General features: G+C 46.1%; 1 long non-coding RNA gene across 8 annotated transcripts in view; it reads right to left on the bottom strand.

Annotated features, from left to right (window-relative positions):
- Positions 1–7,236: 7,236 nt before the first annotated feature.
- LOC129641162 (uncharacterized) overlaps positions 7,237–19,803 on the bottom strand; it is a 33,432-nt gene continuing 20,865 nt past the window's right edge. For 3 of the 8 annotated variants that reach the window (XR_008709128.1, XR_008709130.1, XR_008709129.1), the window contains exons 2-5: positions 18,706–18,780; positions 14,066–14,189; positions 11,989–12,095; positions 7,237–8,044 (exon numbers count right to left, since the gene is read on the bottom strand). This is a non-coding gene — a long non-coding RNA (uncharacterized LOC129641162). Of the gene's footprint in view, positions 8,045–11,988; positions 12,096–14,065; positions 14,190–14,988; positions 15,044–18,705; positions 18,781–19,803 lie in introns of all 8 variants that reach the window. The other 5 variants (XR_008709135.1, XR_008709132.1, XR_008709134.1 and 2 more) reach the window with 2 other exon arrangements.

Below are 19,803 nucleotides of genomic sequence, written 5' to 3'. Positions count from 1 at the left end.
AGGTCCGCCCCAGCTCCGGGAAAACAGCCCCTCAGGAAAGATCTCCAGGAACAGCTTTTCGCCCAGGCTGGGAAAAGCTGTTCACAGGAAGTAAGGCAAGTGAGCCTCCTGCAGAGAAAAAGAAGCCTTACTGTCCCTGGAGGAGCAGGCTGCCAGAGTGTGTGAAAACTGACTGGTGCCATACTGGTCTCAGCTCCGCCATTGCTTGTTCCTCCGAACTGGGACTCAGGCCTACTTGGAGAAGGGTTTAGGTGCAGATTTCTACAAACTGCCAAGGGCTACTGCAATGAGAACTCTCTCAGAGGTAAGAGCGAGAATTGTATGGATTCTCAAGCTGTTTTCTGAACGACAGCATTAAACCTTCACAGAGAGAATCAGGCTCTCTGCCCCCATGTTTGGTACGCAGTTTCACACACAGAGGTGTGCCCATAGGAGCCAAGAACGTTCGTCAAAGACTGAGGTTCACTAGAGCTCTCTTAGAGAGCAAAGACTTGTTCATGTGGTTTTGCCTTCCCCTGTACGTGTGGGTCTCCGGGCACAGCCCCAGCTCCGTGGAAACAACCCCTGAGCAAAGATCTCCAAGATCTGCTTTTCCCCCATGCTGGGAACCAGGGATCATCGGAGGCAGGAAAAGCAAGCCTCCTTCGGGCAAGAAGAGGCAGCCAACCGGCCTGTGTTTGGAAGCCTCTATTTGCAAGGAATGGGTTAGCTTCTCCAGAACGAGACCTCCAGATCTGCTCAGAAGATAGATATTCCAGAGGCAGGGTCGAGGTTCCTGACTGCCCTTTGCCAGCCTTGCAAAGACATTCCTAGATTCTAGCGTTATTTTCCATGAAGGAGCAGGCATCGGGAATATGTCAGAGTTGACAGGTGCCTTACTGGCCTCAGCTCAGCTATTGCCTTTCCTTTCAAACTAGGATCAGGGCTTACTTGGTAAAGGGTAAGGGTCTGCTGTTTTCCAAACTGCCAAGAGACACAGCAATGAGACCTCTGTCAAGGCGAGGGAAGCGAAAGCGGATGGCTTCTCAAACAGGTGCTTTGCCACAAAGCATCAGCACCCCACGGAGAGAATCAGGCTCCCTGTGCCCCTATGTTCGGTGTGTAGCTTTACACACAGAGGTGTCTCTGTACGAGCCAGGAATGTTCCTAAGAGATGGGACTCACTAACGTCTCCTACAGAGCATAGACCTGTCCATGTGGTTTTGCCTTCCCCTGTGAGATGGGTCCCCGAGGTCCACCCCAGCTCTGGGGATAGAGCCCCTGAGAAAAGATCTCCAGGAACCGCTTTTCGCCCAGGCTGGGAAACGCAGTTCACAGGAGGCAAGGCAAGCGAGCCTCCTGCAGGGAAAAAGAGGCCTTACTGTCCCTGGAGGAGCAGGCTGCCAGAGTGTGTGACACCTGACTGGTGCCTTATTTGCCTCAGCTCCGCCATTGCATGGCCATCCAAACCAGGACCCAGGCCTACTTGGAGAAGGGTTTGGGTGCGGATTTGTAAAAACTGCCAAGGGCTACAGCAATGAGAACTCTCTCAGAGGTAAGGGAGAGCATTGTATGGATTCTCAAGCTGTTGTTTGAACGACAGCTTCAAAGCTGCAAAGAGAGAATCAGGCTCTGTGTGCCCCCTTGTTGGGTACGCAGCTTCACACACAGAGGTATCCCCTTAGAATCCAAGACTTTCCTCACATACTGAGGTTAACTAGAGTTCTCCCACAGAGCAAAGACTTGTCCATGTGGTTTTGCCTTCCTCTGTGCATGTGGGTCTCCAGGCTCGGCTCCAACTCAGTTGAAATAGCCCCTGAAAAAAGATCTCCAAGAACCACTTTTCCCACAGGCGGGAAGCAGAGTTCACAGGAAGCGGAACAAGCAAGCCTCCTTCGGGCAAGTAGAGGCAGCCAACTAGCCTGTGTTTGGAAGCCTCTCTTTGGAAGGAATGGGTTAGCTTCTCCTAAAGGAGACCTCCAGATCTGCTCAGAAGTCAGTTATTCCAGAGGCAGGGTGCTGGTTCCTGACTGCCCTTTGCCAGCCTTGCAAAGACATTCCCAGATTGTAGAGTTATTTTCCATGAAGGTGCAGGCTACGGGAGTATGTCAGACTTGACAGGCGCCTTATTGGCCTCAGCTCAGCTATTACCTTTCCATTCAAACTAGGACAAAGGCCTACTTTATGAAGGGTAAGGGTCTTCTTCTTTGAAAACTGCCAAGGGCTACAGCAATGAGACCTCTGTCAAGGCGAGGGAAGCCTAGGTGGATGGATTCTCAAGCAGGTGCTTTGCCACAAAGCCTCAGCACCTCAGGGAGAGAATCAGGCTCCATTTGCCCCTATGTTGGGTGTGTAGCTTTACACACAGAGGTGTCTCTATAGGAGCCCAGAATGTTCCTGAGAGATGAGGTTCACTAGAGCTCTCCTACAGAGCATAGACCTGTCCATGTGGTTTTGCCTTCCCCTGTGAGTTGGGTCCTCGTGGTCCTCCCCAGCTCCGGGGAAGGAGCCCCTGAGAAAAGATCTCCAGGGACCACTTTTCCCCCAGGCTGGGAAACGCAGCTCACAGGAGGCAAGTCAAGTGAGCCTCCTGCAGGGAAAAAGAGGCCTTACTGTCCCTGGACGATCAGGCTGCCAGAGTGTGTGACACCTGACTGGTGCCTTATGGCCTCAGCTTCGCCATTGCATGTTCCTCCGAACTAGGACCCAGGACTACTAGGAGAAGGGTTTGGGTGCAGATTTCTAAAAACTGCCAAGGGCTACAGGAATGAGAACTCTGTCACGGGTAAGGAAGAGCATTGTATGGATTTTCAAGGTGTTTTTTGAACGACAGCTTTAAAGCTACACAGAGAGAATCAGGCTCTCTGTGCCCCCATGTTGTGTACGCAGCTTCGCACACAGGGGTGTCTCCATATGAATCAAGAATGTTCCTGACAGACTGAGGTTCACTAGAGCTCTCCTAGAGAGCAAAGACTTGTCCATGTAGTTTTTCTTCCCCTGTGCGATTGGGTCTCCGGGCTTAGCCCCAGCTCCGTGGAAACAACCCCTGAGAAAAGATCTTCAAGATCCGCTTTTCCCAGAGCCTGGGAAGCTGGGTTCATAGGAGGCAGGAAAAGCAAGCCTCCTTCGGGCACGAAGTGGCAGCCTACCGGCCTGTTTTTGGAAGTCTCAATATGGAAGGAATGAGTTAGATTCTCCTAAAGGAGACCTCCAGATCTGCTCAGAAATCGGTAATTCCAGAGGCAGGGTGCAGGCTCCTGACTGCCCTTTGCCAGCCTTGCAGAGACATTCCTAGATTCCAGCGTTATTTTCCATGAAGGAGCAGGCTTCGGGAATATATCAGACTTGACTGGCGCCTTATTGGCCTCAGCTCAGCTCTTGCGTTTCCTTTCAAACTAGGACAAGGGCCCACTTTATGAAGGGTAAGGGTCCTCTTCTTTCCAAACTGCCAAGGGCCACAGCAATGAGACCTCTGTGAAGGCAAGGGAAGCCTAAGTGGATGGATTCTCAAGCAGGTGCTTTGCCACAAAGCATCAGCACCCCAAGGAAAGAATCTGGCTCCATTTGCCCCTATGTTGGGTGTGTAGCTACACACACAGAGGTGTCTCGATAGGAGCCAAGAATGTTCCTGAGAGAGGAGGTTCGCTAGAGATCTCCTACAGAGCATAGACCTGTCCATTTGGTTTTGCCTTCCCCTGTGAGTTGGGTCCCCGAGGTCCGCCCCAACTCCGGGGAAACAGCCCCTGAGAAAACATCTCCAGGATCAGCTTTCCGCCCAGGCTGGGAAATGCTGTTCACAGGAAGTAAGGCAAGCGAGCCTCCTGAAGGGAAATAGAGGCCTTACTGTCCCTGGAGGAGCAGGCTGCCAGAGTGTGTGACACCTGACTGGTGCCTTACTGGCCTCAGCTCCGCCATTGCATGTTCATCTGAACTTGAACCCAGGCCTACTTGGAGAAGTGTTTGTGTGCCGATTTCCAGAACCTGCCAAGGGCTACAGCAATGATAACTCTCTCAGTGGTAAGGGAGAGCATTCTATGGATTTTCAATTTGTTGTTTGAACGACAGCGTCAAAGCTGCACAGAGAGAATCAGGTCTCTGTGTCTCTATGTTGGCTATGCAGCTTCCCACACAGAGATGTCCCCGTTGGAGCCAAGAACATTCCCCATAGACTGAGGTTCACTAGAGCACTCCTAGAGAGCAAAGACTTGTCCATGCGGTTTTCCCTTCCCCTGTGCGTGTGGGTCTCTGGGATCGGCCCCTGCTCCGTGGAAACAGCCTCTGGGAAAAGATCTCCAAGAACCTCTTATCCCCCAGGCTGGGAAGCGGAGTTCGCAGGAGGTGGGATAAGCAAGCTTCCTTTGGCAAGAAGAGACAGCCAACCGGCCTGTGTTTGGAAGCCTATATTTGCAAGGAATGGGTTAGTTTCTCCTGACCGAGACCTCCAGATGTGCTGAGAAGATAGAAATTCCAGAGGCAGGGTCGAGGTTCCTGACTGCCCTTTGCCAGCCTTGCAAAGACATTCCCAGATTCTAGCATTATTTTCCTTGAAGGAGCAGGCATCGGGAATATGTCAGACTTGACTGGCGCCTTACTGGCCTCAGCTCAGCTACTGCCTTTCCATTCAAACAAGGACAAGGGCCTACTTGGTGAAGGGTAAGGGTCTGCTTCTTTCCAAACTGCCAAGGACTACAGCAATGAGACCTCTGTCAAGGTGAGGGAAGCCTATGCGGATGGATTCTTAGCAGGTGCTTTGCCACAAAGCATCAGCACCCCACGGAGAGAATCAGACTCCCTTTGCCACTATGTTGGGTGTGTAGCTTCACGCACAGAGGTGTCTCTGTAGAAGCCAAGAATGTTCCTGAGAGATGAGGTTCACTAGAGCTCTCCTACAGAGCATAGACCTGTCCATGTGGTTTTGCCTTCCCCTGTGAGTTGGGCCCCTGAGGTCCGACCCAGCTCCAGGGAAACAGCCCCTGAGAAAAGATCTCCAGGAACAGCTTTTCGCCCAGGCTGGGAAACGCAGTTCACAGGAGGCAAGGCAAGCGAGCCTCCTGCAGGGAAAAAGAGGCCTTACTGCTCCTGGACGATCAGGCTGCAAGAGTGTGTGAGACCTCACTTGTGCCTTACTGGCCTCAGCTCCGCCATTGCCTGTTGTTCCGAGCTAGGACCCAGGACTACTCGGAGAAGGGTTAGGGTGCGGATTTCTACAAACTGTCAAGGACGACAGCAATGAGAATTCTCTTAGCGGTAAGGGAGAGCATTGTATGGATTCTCAAGCTGTTGTTTGAATGACAGTTTCAAAGCTACACAGAGAGAATCAGGCTCTCTGTTCCCCTATTTTGGCTGTGCAGCTTCACACTCAGAATTTGACTCTGTTGGAGCCAGAAATATTCCTGAAAGACTTAGGCTCACCAAAGCTGTCCTCCAGAGCAAAGACATTGGATATGGTTTTGCCTTCCCTTGTCAGTATGGGACCCCTAGCTTGGCCCCAGCTCCGGGGATACAGCCTCTGAAAAAAAATCTTCCAAGAAGCGATTTTCCTCCAGGCTGTTAAGCGGAATTCGCAGTTTGCAAGTTAAGGAAGCCTGCTTCGTGGAAGAGCAAGCAGCCAACTGGCCCTGTGTTAGGAAGCCTGTATTTGGAAGGAATGGGTTAGCTTCTACAGCGGGAGAACCTCAGATCTGCTCAGGGGACCGAAATATTAGAGTCAGGGTCGAGGTTCTCCCCTGTCCTTTGGGCTCCTTGCAAAGACATTCCTAGCTTCTAGCGTTAGTGTCCCTGTAGTAGCAGGCTGCGGGAGCGTGTGATAAATGACTGCCTCGTTCCTGTCCTCAGCTCCACTATTGACTTTCTATTCGAACTAGAACCCAGGCCTACTTTGAGAGGGGTTAGGGTCCAGTGTTTTCAAACTGCCAAGGGCTACGGCAATGCGAGCTCTGTCAGAGGTAAGAAAAGAGCAATTGGTTGGATTCTTCAGCTGCTGCGTGGCTGCACAGCTTCCGCGCCGCATGGAGAGCATGAGGCTCCTTGTGGCCCTATTTTGGGTATGCAGCAACATGCACACAGAGTGTCTGTGTTCACTTATGTACAGGCTTATGTACACTAGAGCTCTCCTAGAGAGCCAAGACATGTGGATGTGGTTTTGCCTTTCCCTATGAGTTTGGGTCTCTTACCTCGGCCCCAGCCCCGGGGAAACAGCCCCTGAGAAAATACTTACAATAAGTGTTTTGTCCATCAGCTGGAAAGCGAAGTTCACAGAATGCATGTAAATGAAGCCTCCCTTGTGGAAGGAGAGGCAGCCAACTGGTGTGTGTTTGCAAGCATGTATTTGGAAGGAACGGGTTAGCTTCTACAATGGGAGACGTCCAGATCTACTCAGAGGACCGAAACTCAGAGTCAGGGCTGAGCATCTCGCGTGTCATCTGTGAACCATGTAATGACATTCCTAGGTTATAGTGGCATTGCCCATGAAGGAGCAGGCTGCGGCACTCTGTCAGACATGTTTGGGTGCATTACTCTGGTCAGCTCCACTATTTCCTTTCATGTACATTTTGGTCTCTAGGCCCGGTATCAAGGGGTGCACACAGGGTGTTTTCTCGCAGGATCCAAGAATGTTCCAGACAGTCCTAGGCTCACTAGCTGTTGCTAGGTCGCACATTATGCTATACTTATTGTTAACAGTAAAAATACTATTGGAGCTCTAATTATTTTTTTTCTTTTTACTTGCAATGCTAGTGATAGAACCAAAGGCTGCTATCTATATCAAACAAGAGAAACGTAAAGGAAACTAAACAATTTTATGGAATCACATTGCCGTGGTCCTATACAGTAAACTAGAAATTCAAGGGACATGATTTTTCTGAATGCAGGAGACTCCAGTTTCATTCCTGGGTCCGGAAGATTCCCTGGAGAAGGCACAAGCTACCACTCCAGTATTCTGGCCTAGAGAATGCCATGGGCTGTATAGTCCATGGGGTCACAGAGTCAGGCACCACTGAGCCACTTTCACTTTCACATGCGGGTATTATGTAAAAAAAATGTGGTAACAGATCTAGAACCTTTGGCAAGCTAACGAATGAGTAATCTAAATATGGATAATCAACTTTGTCCTGCATGGTGATTACTGTCCGGTATTTGCTTTGAGAGCAGTTGAACTCCTCATTATTAAAGAGAAGTAATCCTTTCCTCTTTGAAACATTTGTGAACCATTCAGTTGGGTGTGGTGAATAAAATACTTAAGGATCTAATACATAAAAATGCAATAGACAAAGCACATTATATTTTCGCTCCCTTTCTCAAAGGATGGAATATTTTGTATTTGCCCTGATTTTATGTCTTGACTTCATGCACCATTGTATAGTGACATTTTTAGTTGAAATACAGTAGGACTAAAAATATTGATAGAATACTAATAAACCATGTTGGTATGTGTGGTTGTCACATAGGATTCACAGGAGATTTAAATTCACAGTTGTCAATGTAAAAGATTCATGCTATTTAGCTTCTTCATGAATCTATACCACAAAGGAAGAGCTTTTCGCAACATATTTCATGGAGGGAACTACAAGGATGATAGGCATAATACTATGTGTCAACTCAGGGATTTCTAAGCATTGCTCACAATACAGATCTGCTTTTCAACATCAGGGTTCTTTCAGTGTCCTTGAACAGCATTTGTTTTTCTGTTCAGTTCAGTTCAGTCGCTTGATCGTGTCCGACTTTTTGCAACCCCCATTGAACCGCAGCACGCCAGACCTCCCTGTCCATCCCCAGAGTTTACCCAAACTCATGACCATTGGGTCGCTGATCCGCTGTCGTCCCCTTCTCCTCCTGTCTTCAGTCTTTCCCAACATCAGGGTCTTTTCAAATGAGTCAGCTCTCCAAAAACTGGAGTTTCAGCTTCACTATCAGTCCTTCCGATGAACACCCAGAACGGATTTCCTTTAGGATGGACTGGTTGGATTTCCTTGAAACCCAAGGGACTCTCAAGAGTTTTCTCCAACACCACAGTTCGAAAGCATCCATTCTTCTGCGCTCAGCTTTCTTTATAGTTCACCTATATATTCTGTATACAGAAGAAAAACACTCATGAGTATAAAACTTGTTCACATAATACGAGTGTATGAATTGTTATCTTCCCGACCCAGGGATCAAACCCACATCACTTCCATATCCTGCACTGGTAGGCAGAGTATTTACTGACCGTGCCGCCTAGGAATCGATACACATTTCAAGAACCACTGCCATCAGCTTCTCCTGTTCATGACCGAAGTAGGAGAAAGAACGCTGGAAGAAGTACCCATAAGCATATTATTTAGTCAAGGAACTGTTGTTATGCTGGATACTCCAGTTATTACTGGGACAAGTCAGTTCCTCCAATGATGATCGGTATACCTGAAAAATTCTTACAAATTCATGGGATGCGATGTCTCTATGATCAATGTGTTCATCTTATGCTACTGCTTCAGGTAGACCTGCTTCAGCATGAAGGACTGCACTTGAAGGGATGCCTACTATTCCAGCTCAAGCAACAGATACTGACGTGCAGATCACTGTCCTTTGTTGAACAGGATCAGCAGTTTGTCAACATAGGTAACACGCCAGAGCAAGCCTTGGGATGCAACTCTGAAAACAGGCTAGGCCCTCTTTTTCCCAAGCCCTGCGATAAAATACGAATCCAAAAAAGAAAAATAGCAACGATTTTGTCAGGACTTCCTCGCTTTTGCGTTCTGGATGGCAAGAAGCACACACTGAGGCCAGATGACTGCAGGATTTAATTGTGAGCTAACATTGGGTGGGGTGGAAGCTCATCACTCTAGGAAGAATGTGGCTAAACTAAACCGTTTGACTTTCATTCACTTCATGTGCATAGAGTTCCATAATCCTTCGTTAAGGAATTCAGTAAGTTGTACTTCCTTACCCCTTCACCATCTCTTGGTTTACACGAATGTAAGTTCCTAGTCCAGCACTTATTTATACAACGCGTGTTACAGGTAGTAGTAGTGCATAAATGATGATGAGCAATGACAGGAAGTTTATTTCTTCTCTGTTCGACTTCTCTATTTTTATACAACCAAGCAGTGAAATATACTTACGAATGTGAATATTTTAGTGGTGTGTAGAAATACACAGTGTTGGCACAATAATTATCAGGGTATTGTGTCTTTTTCATATATTCCTTTGGAGATTCTGTTCCATTATACGCTATCATAAGATATTCAATACAGTTTCTGAAACTATAGAGTAGGTCCTTGTGGTTTCTTTCATACGTAGTACTATGTAGTTGTTAATACTTCAAACAAAAACTGGTACACAAGTATTCATAGCGACCTTATTCACAATAGCCCAAAGGTAGAACCCATTCAAGTGTCCATCGGTGGGTGAATGAATATGCATCACAGGGTTAGGCAAAAGCTTGAACAGTATTCTACCATACAAAAAGATAAACTGAAATGGTTCTGCCAATGCGCAAGACACTACAGAAATTACTCCAAAACTAACGCATGGAACAAACAGATATTTCAATTCTAATTCATGCTATGTACCCAAAGGGTTTGGAAAAGGGGCTGAAAAAATGCATATTGCTGCAGTCATAGTCACAACAGCGTGATTCACACTGGCCAACAAACGGAGGCAATCTGAGTGTCCATGGACAGCCAGTTCCATAAACAAACTGTGGTAGACACACAATGGAATCTGACTCGGCCCTTCAAAGTCGGTAATTCTGACAATGCCACAATGTGGACGAACCTTATGGTCATTATATTACGTGAAATAAACCAGACCAAAATAGGAGAAACGTTCTGTGATTCCACTAGTATGAAATATCCAAACAAGTCAAGTCCAAAGCCAGAAAAACAGAAAGTGATTCCCAGGGATCGAAGACAGTTCATGTTTCACAGAACCCGCCCAGTTTCCCTTGGGGAAACTGACTTCTCATGACATCTCCAAAACCGATCATACAAATAATTGGAAGTCATATCCAGTCAAATGAATGTAGATATAATTTTACAATGTATACCAACCTCACTCAAACGTCTCAACAGACAAAAGGCAAAATTGTATCTATGGTACCTCAGCTTTGCTTAAAACTGTATCTACAGTACCTTAGTTCTGCTTATGAAATTTAATAATAATAAAAAAACACACTAAAGTCTATCCAAAAATGGACATAAAAATTATAACATGAACTTTAAAAAATTATAAATTTAAACTGTGAAAAACCTTTTTCACACAACTTAAACGCAAGCCACAGAAAAATGTATTGACAAAATACATATATGATAAAGGATCGTACTCCAAATATACCAAAATATCTGGAACAAACAACATCATTAAAAGTGTGTAAATCTGAACTCCTGGTCAAATGAAAGATACAGATAGTAAATCAGCATATCAAAAATACTCAAAATCATATGTCATTAGGAAATTACAAGGTAAAACAGCAGTGAAGTAGCACTGCACACCTATTAGATCCAGTAAGCTCAAAAATGGGGGAGGGGGCGCGGGGCTTCTCTGGTGGCTCAGTGGTAAAGAATCTGCGTGATGATGCAAGACACTCAAGTTCGATCCCTTACCCAGGAAGATCCCACGTGCCAGAGAAACTTAGCTGGATTTTTCCACAGCTAAACAAGGCTCACCTGTGACCTGAACACTACACGCCTAGCACTTACTAAACAGCTTTGAAAAAGTGTCCAGACAAAAAGTATCACACAATTACACACAGCTCTACTTCTAACAGCTAAAGACTTTCAAATATCAGGATGTCTTCGGGCGATGACTGTGTAAGCAAATTGGGATACATCCAAAGTGAAGGGAAGCAAATGCTACCCCAAAATATACCACTTCAGCATGAAAATTAGTTGGACCTAATTAACTTTTTTTTAAGAGGACACATGCTCATCTCTCACACCCAAGTTCAAGACGGCTCTTCTGTGAGTCACATTTACAAGAGAAATCTCATTTCAAAGGAATCCTCGGCATATACCAGATAGAAGGATGACAGTCTTGCGAAACTCTTTTTTTTTTAAATCAATAGGAAAACCTAAGATGTAAATCTGTAGAACGACCATATCCTTCCTTTCCTTTGGTTTTATTTTTATTAATATTGATTTTTTTTTTTTTTTTGTATTTGGCTGCACCAGATCGACCTTCATTGAAGCCAGCCAGATATTTAGGTAAAGGATGCAACTCTGCGTTGTGGCATGGGAGATCTAGTTCTCGGAAAAGGGGTTAAACCTGGGTCACCTTCTTTGGGAGTGTCCAGTCTTAGCTACTGGACCACCAGGAAGCCCCTGGTTTGGTTTTAGATGAAGATGGTATCTAACGTGATATCTTGGGCCATTTCAGTCACTGACTCAGTTTCCTGAGTTTCTTCAAAGCACGCACGAGGTACACATAATAAACCGGTGTGCAAAACAAGGAAAGGGAGTTCATACTACAACACTGTATGCTTACAAATAGCTAAATGGTAAATGGCATGTTATTTATTTTTAATTACTATGGAGAAAAAAAAAGAATGCAGGATTCACACATTTTATAACATGAATAAACATTAAAACCATCTTTAGCGAAAAATATCCATATAGAAAAGGCCACACAGATCCCATATTCACCGTCTGCTCTAAGTCCATCAAGTTTGTCCAAATCAACGTACATCTCCAGAGCATTCCTAAAAAAAAGGGGGGGGTGGAAAGAAAAGATATATTCATACAATTGAACAATTGCTGAAAGGGAAGTGGGGCTGTGGATTACATTATAGTGCAGAAACCAAATGATGTCCTGATTTTGGAGATTATGTGGAGGTTCTGCAGGAGAATGCACCCACTTTGAATAAAACACATAGAGTGATTTAGATGATGTGGCAAATGCGAGCACTTTTTCCCTTTGCTAGGAGTTTTCTGTACATTTTACCCAGAAAGGAAATTATGTTTCAAAACAAACAAGTCGATACCATAAAAGAAAATCGAATTAGACAGGCAGAAAATTTTCTATAGAGTTCAGACTTACCCAGGCGAAGTTCAAGGGAAGCTGTGATGCTCCACTGTCCTTGTAGGAGTCCACATGGAATGAAGAAGTACTGTGGGAAGTCTATTAGTAACCACTGTGCCTTGGGTCTGCAGAACAAACAGATTTTGCAAATAAAATGTTCCCCATAACTTCACAAAAAGTTGTTAGACTACATTCAGTAAAGTTGAATAATTTTCAATCAATTTACAATCATAGAAACTACTACAACTTACAATCCCAATCAATACATAAAAATCACTTGCATTTCTATAAACTAATAACAAACAGAAACAAACATTAAGAAAATCTCACTTATAATTGCACCCAAAAGAATAAAACATCTAGCAACAAACTTAATCAAGGACATAAAAGACCAGTAGTCAGAAAACTAGAAAGCACTGATAAAGAAACCAAAGAAAACACAAATAAACAGAAAACGACACCACGCTCAAACACTGGAACAAGAGGAATTCAAATGCCCATTTCAAACAAAGCCATCAACAAATACACTGACTGCCATCACAAAATGATATTCAATGGCCTTTTCACAGAAACAGAAATACTCCTACTAGTAGGCTGCTAATATTGAACAGGACCTTAAAGGGCCAGGAAGACTCTGAGAAAGAAGATCACTGCTGGAGATATCTTCCTCTCCGACTTCAAACTACAGCACGGCCCTGTAGTAACCACCACAGTGAGGAACTGGCAGGAACACAGACACAGGGACTCCAGGAAAGAAGAGAGAGCCCAGGAGTGAACCCACATGGACGTGGTCAGTTCATGAAAATCAAACCAGGAATGAGCCAAGAGGAAAGGACACTCTTCTGAAGAAACAGGGACAGGAAAACTGGCCAACTACTCAGAAGAACATCTGCGAAGGTCATCCTCTAGGCCATCGAACAGAAATCGAACTGAAAACCTGCCATTTGTACATGGAGCTCTCTCCACCCCCCCCCCACCCCCCAAGTGCTCTGAGATGGACCTCTGGTCAGCACTCAGCTGCACACAGGAAACATCTACTTCGTCCTCATTTCCCCCTCTTTCAGCGTCTCCCTGCTGGCGGGCACTGAGGCAACCCCTCTCCTCTCAGCTGGGATGCAGCCCCATAACCCCAGAGCCCGAGTCCTGAGGGTCCTGAGGAGACAGAGCTCCCACCAGGGAAGAGCGGGCAGCCCCATGCTCACAGACCTCAGAGGGCTCACTCTCAAGCAGCTCTGCTGTGAGCACTCAGACTGGAAGCCCAAACTGAAATGGAGCACAATGGCTCCATGACCCTCCTCAAAACACGGCTAAGGAACAGTCAGAGCCTGGATGGAATGCAGCCATAAAAAGGAACATATTTGAGTCCGCTCTAAGGAAGGGGATGAACCGAGAGCGTATTAAACAGGCAAGTCAGTCAGAAAGAGGAAAACATGGAATCGAGAAGGATGGGTCTGACGAATCTGTTCACATAGCAGCACCGGAGATGCAGACATAGAGGACAGACTTACGGACCAGGGTGGGGAATGGAGAGAGCAACATGGATGCATGTACACCAACATTTGTAAGTAGACAACCAGTGGGATTTGCTGTTAGGACTCAGGGAACTCAAACTGGGGCTCTGTAATAACCTAGAGAGGTGGGGATGGATGGGATGTGGGAGGGAGTTTCCAGAGTGAGGGGACACAAGTACGTCTATGGTTCGTTCGCGTGGACGTATGACAAATCAAACCGATATTGTAAAGCAGTGATCAATCAACTAGAAATAAATAACTATTTATTAAAAAAAAAGAAATGAACAGAAGCACAAACTTTGCAACTAACACCGGAATTCCATTTAAAAAACTATACAGTTTGAGAAAACAACAAAAGCTCTCCATGACTTTTGGTCTGGTGATGAGTTCTAACACACAACAAAAAAGCCAAATTACCAAATAGGAATATACATTATTTCAAATATTGACTTTTACAATTTTATACATTGACTGTGTGAAGGACCTTATTCCAGAGAACCAAAAGACACTCTGTTAACTGAACCACTGACCACCCAACCTTCCAGGCAAAATAGAGGAGAAAACACCTGCAGGAGTCATCTTACCACCGGAGGTCCTGGTAAGGAACAAGGAACTAACAAGCTCCCACCAACCAGGATTCTGCACAGGTCAGCAAGAGGTCAGCAAGAGATGGGAGAGACTGCAGACCAGAGGTCTAGCAACTTCCATCTAGCAACAAAACACAGCATAGTTAAAATTATTTCAATGTTACAAAAATAAATAAATAAATAAATAAAAGGACAGAAGTTCTTTGAACACATGACTGAGGTTAGGGGTGAGGCAGTACATGTATGTGCCGGGAAAATCTTAAAGTATGAGAAAGTAAAGAAATTAAAGACAACTCTCAAGCTGTCCAAACTGATAAAAATGAATGATTACAGAGTTTTATCTGTATACATTAGCCGATAATGCTCTGAAAAGGAATTAAAAAAAAAATCTCTTTCAATAATGTCAACATGAATAAAATACATTGCCATGGATGTAACGAGGATGACAAGACTGGCACACTGGAAATTATACACCCTGGCTGAAAAATATCCTGAATACATGGACAGATATTCGATAATGATGGAAAGACAAGATGGCAACACCATGGAATGAATCTTCAATCTGAAATGAAGATTCGATATGATTTGATCGCTCAGAGCTTTTGTCTCATCAATTGTTATTAAAGTATAAAAGAGATAGAGAAAGCTGCTGACTTAGACTTGAGGCGGGGTGTACGCCCTGCTGGGCTCTAGCCAGATATTCTACAGGCACTAGCAGTCAGCTAAGGAAAGAAAGGCACTGTCTCAGGGAATGGCACCAGGCCCCTCCCCCACGACATGCCTTGAGGTCACATTGGCAGCAGGTGAGTCCTCCGGGGCCAAAAACTGATTGACATGAATCTTGAAGAAAGGCAGTATTCCAGGCAAATATAGCATTTCCTTAACATAGATGAGGAGAACAAGGTACGAGGAAAACATACTGTTTTGTTCAAGTCGCTTCTGAGCCTTTTGGGGGAACCGACCTGAAGCCAGAGTCTAGCACAAAACATAGGATATTTACATCGCTTGAGACAAACATTTCCTTAGAAACAAATGCATTGCTTAGCTCAAGGTTTGTCTGCAAAATTCTTACACATCAGAAGATGAGGCCAAGCTGGGTTTCCACACACAAGAACATACATGCAAAGGACAAGCCTGCACAGCCCATCTGCCCCCCTCCCCCACAGCCAGCAGCATTTCCAAGTGACCTCCTAAGGCCTTCCCCAAACTACATGGGCACTTCTGGGTTTCCTGTTTGTCTCACTTCGAACACATTTCTTAAAAAAATAAAACAAAACAAAACTCTCACACTTTTTGATAGAATGCCACAGTGGAAGGAAAACAGGCCTTCAATATTTAAACCTCCCTGTGCAAACACTTGGAGCTTGCTTTTGTTTTGTTTTGTTTTGAATTACACTACCACATAATTTAAACTGTTTACACATTCTAATTATTCAGTTCCAAAACACCAAATTTTTATTGCACAACGTCCCTATGAAAAGGCCCACGCAGCAGGACAGCCACAGATTCTGCCATGAAAGGGCAGCAAGGTGCCCTCCCCCCTTCTTTGCTGCCTGGGCGGCCACCAGGGTTTGAAATCCATGCACCCTACTAAGTTTCTAGGGTGCAATGCGCGGACCCTTCCCTTTCCCATCCCAGCAGGTGCTCCAGGGCTTGCTGGCCTACAAAGTGCCAGAAGCAGGTCTGGGCCAGCCGGCCAGGGTTCATGGTTCTGTCCCTTGGACTTGCAGGAGACAATAGGCTGCTTTGGAAAACCGTGCAGACTCGGAGATTTTTCAGCAGAGGGGTGGAGCGGTAAAGGCCTTGACCCCAAAGGCTAGGCCTTTCTGTGACCGCCAGGTTGGGGAGCTCTGAGAATGTGCCAAAAGAGGGCGGAATACGTGGTTCCCTGCTCCACGCAGTCCCAGTGCCCCGACCTGTGGTCCGCACCCCTCCGCTGTGCCCACTGGATGCCGATCCTTGGGGACCTAGGAGCTCACGAAATGGGCGTCCCCAGCCGCAATGGCCACCTCAGAGAGCACAACTGGGAAGCCCTCCCCCACCCCGCCAGGAGCCGACCCCAGCCTAGACAGGACCCCCGCTCCATGCCGCCAGGGTTCGCCCCGTCCCTGCCCCGCTACCGGCGGGTTCCCAGCCGCAGTGGCGACCGCAGGGAGCACAATTGAGACCGACCCCCAACCCACAGCGATCGGAATCTCGACACGCACAGCCCGGGTTTACCCCGCCCCGGGCGCGCTCCCGGCGCGTTTCCAGCCGCAGTGGCCACCTCCTAGAGCAAAACTGGGAAGGCCTCCCCCACCCCCGCCAGGAGCCGACCCCCGCCCCACGCTCCCGGTGCTTTCCCAGCCGCAGTGGGGACCCCCTAGAGCACAACTGGGACCGCCCCCCACCCCCGCCACGAGCCGATTCCCGACCCGCGTCGCACGGGTTCGCCCCGCCCCTGGCGCGCTGCCCACCTTCACCGGGGGCTCCCGGTGAGCCCCGCCCCCACGCCCCCACGCCCGGTTCCAGCAGAGGCTCTCGGACCTCGCTACTGCCGCCCGGTCAAACACGAGGACAATACATCCACCCCACAGAGACAATCCAAGCTGTCTATGATTTAGGGATCGAACGAGGACTACAGAAAGGCAAGATGGCCTGACCTAGGAGGGCCATGATATTCTATAGAACCAGACAAAGTTGGTTACCAAGGAAACTTTTTTCCTTGGAACCGGGAAAGCTGGTTCTTTGCATATGCAATGACCAACAATGAGCTTGTTACCCAAGCCTGCCTCGCTGCCAGCCCCACCCCCCTCCCCACTCCCCAGAAGACCGGCTCAAAGAAATATTTTAAATCTCAGGCGGAAAACTGGAAGATGTCTTGTCTGTCTCTCTGGATTTAGGTATGGGTCAGTGTGAGCCTTGTGGTTTTTGATAATATTGCTCAAGTTCTGAGTTCTGATTTCAATGGTCTCAAGACAAGGCAGCCCTTCCAAATCAAACTCCTGGGAATACAAGAAACCATTGACCTAAATGGAAGTCAGAGTCCCGTGAGCTGGGAACTAGTCAATAGGAAATAGCTAGTGTTTTTGGTTTTGCTCCTCCACTCTAGACATGTCTAAGAGTCACCAACATTAAGCACAACCTGTTCATAGTGCCTAGGTTTCTTTTGAGGTAAAAATTGCTCTATTGTTATACCCGTCACAAGCTCGTTCGTCAGCAAGAAAGTACCTGGAAACGACAACAACAAAAGTAAAAAATGTAAATGTGATATGAGCTTTTAGACAAACCCTTAACAATAATTATACTCTAAAATATCTGCCTCTCATAGTCTTGATTGAAGGCAGAGGAGAAGGGGACGACAGAGAATAAGAGGGTTGGATGGCATCACTGACTCGATGGACATGAGTTTGAGCAAGCCCCTGGAGTTGGTGACGGACACGGAAGCCTGGCGTCCTGCAGGCCACGGGGTCCCAAAGAGGCAGACACGACTGAGCAACTGAACTGAACTGAACTGACAAACGTTTCTCCAGGTGTTTTGGTTCCCCGAGTTTCTATCCTTGTGCTAAACTAAGTGACGACAGTGTATTGAATAGCTAGGTCATTTCCAAAGAAATGAAAGTTCTGAAACACTCACGACTTGAAAGGACCTCCCTTTTACACAGAAACAAAAGAGATTTTTGACTCTGCATGAATAGTGACTGGCACCATCCTTACATATTAAATGTAAGAAAGCAATTTTTTTGTTTTGTTTTGTTTTGTTCTGTTCTTGCATGAAGCAGGGTGGGCGCTATTATCACTGATAGGTATCTTCACCAATCTATCGAATGCCAATATAAGAGTCAGTTCTTGGTTGCTGAAGGGAAATGTATGACTTGTTATTACAAGAAGGTATGAAATGCAATCACACTTTAAGAAGGAAAACGAAGTAATTCTGTCTTACAGGTGGTAGTTTCAGGATGGGAGAAGCAAAGGAATGGGTACAGAATGGGATAAGGAGGTTGCAGGGAAAGTAGACCCCCCAGAAAAGAGTTTTGTGCCTAGCACAAGTTTTCTTGAGATGTTGAACTGCCTTTGCTAATGGAGTTTAAGTTTCTTTACCTCTTAAGTGATCTCTTCTAGGTTGACCTAGAACAGAAATCTTTTGTTAGCTTTGGCTAAGAGGAGAAGTACTGTTTCACGGTGACACATGTGATCCTACCTGACTGTTCTCATCCCCTTTGATATCTATGCACTGCTCCTGCTGCTGCTGCAGCTGCTAAGTGGTTCAGTTCAGGCCGACCCTGTGCCACGCCATAGATGGCAGCCCACCAGGCCCCGCAGTCCCTGGGCTTCTCTAGGCAAGAACACTGGAGTGGGTTGCCATTTCCTCCTCCTATGCATGAAAGTGAAAAGTGAAAGTGAAGTTGCTCAGTCGTGTCCGACTCTTAGCGACCCCATGGACTGCAGACTACCAGGCTCTTCCGTCCTTGGGATTTTCCAGGAGTGGGGTGCCATTGCCTTCTCCCATATCTATGCGCAAGCCTGCCTAAATAATTGACTTCTAGCCAACTTTGGGATGCCCATGACCACCCACCCTTACCAGGCAACAGAGAAGAGAAAACACTTACCACAGGAGGTTCTGATAAGGAACAAGGAACTAACAAGCTCCCACCTACCAGGTTTCTGCAGATGTCAACAAGAGGTCAGCAAGAGATGAGAGACTGCAGTGTAGAGGTCCTAGCTTCTTCCATCTAGCAACAAACACCCAGCATAGTCAAAACGATTTCAATGTTAAAGAATAAATAAATAAATAAATAAATAAAAGGACCGAAGTTCTTTTAACACATTTCTGAATTTAGGGGTGAGGCATTACATATATGTCCCAGGATAATCTTAAATTATCAGAAAGAAAAGAAATTAAAGACAACTATCAAGATGTCCAAACTGATAAAAATGAATGATTACACAGTTTTATCTGTATACATTAGCAGATAATAATCTGAAAAGGAATTTAAAAAAAATTCCCTTTCAATAATATCAACATGAATAAAACACTTTGCCATGGATGTAACGAGGATGACAAGACTGGCACACTGGAAATTATACACCCTGGCTGAAAACTATCCTGAATACATGGACAGATATTCCATAACGATAGAAAGACTTAAGATGGCAATACCATGGAATGCATCTTCAATCTGAAATGAAGATTCGATAAGATTTGATTGCTCAGAGCTTTTGTGTCATCAAGTGTTATTAAAGTATTAAAGAGATAGAGAAAGCTGCTGACTTAGACTCCAGGCGGGGTGGGGGGGGTAGTAAGAGTACCCCCTGCTGGTCTTTAGCCAGATATTCTACAGGCACTAGCAGTCAGCTAAGGAAAGAAAGGCACTGTCTCAGGGAATGGCACCAGGCCCCTCCCCCACGACATGCATTGAGATAATATTGGCAGCAGGTGAGTCATCCCGGGCTAAAACTTGATTGACATGAATCTTGAAGAAAGGCAGTATTCCAGGCAAATATATCATTTCCTTAACATAGATAAGGAGAACAAGCTAGGAGGAAAACATACTGTTTTGTTCAAATCGCTTCTGAGTCTTTTGGGGGAACCGACCTGAAGCCAGAGTCCAGCGGAAATACATAGGATATTTACATCGCTTAAGACAAACATTTCCTTAGGAAAAAATGCATTGCTTAGCTCAAGGTTTGTCTGCGAAATGCTTACACATCAGGAGATGGCTCCGAGTTGGGTTTCCACACACAAGAACATGCAT

This window comes from Bubalus kerabau, unplaced genomic scaffold (assembly GCF_029407905.1).
Source record: "Bubalus kerabau isolate K-KA32 ecotype Philippines breed swamp buffalo unplaced genomic scaffold, PCC_UOA_SB_1v2 scaffold_83, whole genome shotgun sequence".
Lineage (NCBI taxonomy): Eukaryota > Metazoa > Chordata > Mammalia > Artiodactyla > Bovidae > Bubalus > Bubalus kerabau.
Note: the sequence above shows the minus strand (reverse complement) of the source record. Positions and strands in the feature narration are given on the sequence as shown.